The sequence below is a fragment of the Myodes glareolus genome, chromosome 15 (genome assembly GCF_982192425.1).
Source record: "Myodes glareolus chromosome 15, mMyoGla1.1, whole genome shotgun sequence".
NCBI classification, from domain to species: domain Eukaryota; kingdom Metazoa; phylum Chordata; class Mammalia; order Rodentia; family Cricetidae; genus Myodes; species Myodes glareolus.
Window position 1 is genome coordinate 12,082,535 of NC_142040.1, and position 2,722 is coordinate 12,085,256.

Sequence of the window (2,722 nt, forward strand, 5' to 3'; positions counted from 1 at the left end):
CAATTACTGTGTGTAAAGAGCCAAGATGGAAGCAGAACTCAGTAATAGATGTGGAACACATGCACACATACATACATGCGCACATATTTGATTCACACTTCTATAGTCTTAGTTCCTAGGGCAGATCTTAACATAACTCAGCTCATTTAATGTGTAAATGAAAATCACAGAGCAGAGAATGAACTAGAAACCAGTCTCACAGGAAGATGTGGTTTCTATGGCTAAAAACAGGTCTGTTCATATGTAGCCACAGTGTTAATTTAAATCATCTAATCTATTTATGTTTCAAAAAGCAAGAAGGCAGATTCTCCCACAGAGCATCCTACAGCAGGATATCTGAAGACATTTTTTACTTGAGAACTATAAAATGATAATTCTGTATCTGAATCTATAACTATATATCTGAATCTGTAACTATAACAGATCAGAAGTTAATATACCCAGAAAACATGGAAAATGATCTATTTCTTAGATATTTCACTATGTACATTTTTGGATCTAAGGAATCCTGGGAAATGGTTTACAATTTGCTTTACAGAATTTTCCAAACAGCTGTTTAAAGACACCTGTTTTGGCTGTTCCGTTCTGTTACCTGAACTCTCCCTCCACCTAGATCTCTGTGCACAGTTGGGAGGGGGTGAGTGTTCTAGAAACAGGAATGGACTTTGTGTCAACAGTCATAGGCACTGTTCCAGTATAGACACATGATCCACTTCCAATGAGCTGCAGCCAAGTCAGGCATCATTCAAGAACCTAATAGACATGTTATGACAGCAGGAAGGAGGAGCCAAGATGGAAGCAGAATCCAGTCAAGGATGTAGAGCACACACTTGCGTTTGTGCACTATTGCAGCTTAAACAAATCTCCAGACACTTTGTGCATTAACACAACACAGGTTACTCACTAACAGTTCTGACAATCAAGTATGATACGAACCCCTGAATTAAATGAAGGCATCAAGTGACCTGTCCCCTTTGGAGGTGCTAGCAGAGTGCCTTTTGCTCTCGTTTGAACTGTGGTTCCATGATTGGGATCTCTGTTTACATTCTGGGTGCTCATATAAGGGCTGCCTCTAACCAGAAGCCACCATGTTTCTAGATGTTCTTTGTTTGGGGGCTTAGGGGACTTGGGAGGCTTTGGGGTTTGGTTCTCTCTCTCTCTCTCTCTCTCTCTCTCTCTCTCTCTCTCTCTCTCTGTGTGTGTGTGTGTGTGTGTGTGTCTCGTGTGTGTGTGTGTGTGTCTGTGTGTGTGTGTTGCTTGCATGTATGTGCATCACTGACATGCCTGGTAATGATGGAGGTCAGAAAAGGGCATTACACACCCTGGAACTTGAGTGACAGACATTATGAGCCACCACGTGGGTGCTGAGAAGCAAACTCACTGTCTCTCCCTCTCTATTGCTATGTGTGTGTGTGTGTGTGTGTGTGTGTGTGTTCACATGTATATGGGTACACATATGTAGGAGGGTGTATATGCTCAAGATTAATGTCAGGTAGGTTCCTTTATCACTCTAAACCATATGTATGGAGGTAGGCTCTTCCACTGAACCTGGACCTTGGTATTATGGTTAGTCTTTCTAGCAAGCTTGACATGGGTATTCCTTGTCTTGGTTTATTTTGTTGCTCCGTCTCCCTACACCCTAAACATCTTAGTTTATGATAGTATTCCTCCACCTTCAAAATCATCAAGGTTGTTCTGAGTTATCATATCTCTTTCATTCTGTCTTCCTTTTCTGCTTTTAAGGGTTAGAATGATTGAGTTGGTCCTAGGATAATTCTCCATCCCAAAGTTATGCAAATTCCTTTTTCCCATGTTAAGACAATATTTCTCAGTCTCCGGTGATTGGAGACTGGAAATCTTTGGGACATATTTTTATTCCTGTCAATAATTAAGCTACAAAATCAGCCATGCCACATGCCAATTTAACCCTTGGAAGTTTCAGCTCCTGAGAAGACAACCCCTCTCTCTGTCAACAAACAAGACTAATCCAGGTACCTTTAAATATTGTGTATATTTATATTTCAAAGAGATGGGGGTTTCAAAAGCTTGGTCTAGAGAATGTTGAGTTTTCTCCACAAATCCACAATTCCATAAAGAAAACCAAGAATAAAGAAGGGAAGTAGTTGTTCCTGTCCACAAGCTAATGTCTTTCAAAAATCCATCATTGATTGCCAAATGACAAACTTTTCTAACATTTGTCCATGAATGATTTTTCCTATTGTTTTATATATCTGTCCCCACAAAAAGAATCAAACATTATGGAAGATCTAGGTATTTGCGCCTTCTCTTGTAAAAGCCTGCCAAGGTCTCATCTGGGTTTTATGTGCTGTCTGAGTTGTTGCTCTTCCATCTGCAGTGGGCCAAGCCCATGCTCATCTGCTGAAGTCGACCTTTATTTCCATTATTTATCCCCCCCCCCCATTTCTCAGAATTGCTTAGCTGTTAAAAAGAAAAAAAAAAACACATTAGAAAGGACATTTGCTAAGTCAAACAAGCTACCCCATAGTTTTCAAGCCTTTATAAATCTCTACAAGTTTCTAGTCTTTTTTAAATGTTAAAAAAAAACTTTTAATAACACTATTGTCATCTTCCTGTGGACAAGTGTCTGCTATTATTTTAGTTCCTGACAATCCAGGCCACAGCAACATTGTTCATGTCTTCCAGACATGCATCCTTTTTCCTGGCAAGTGCTAAAAGATACATACTGGAGAGACGTTTCTAA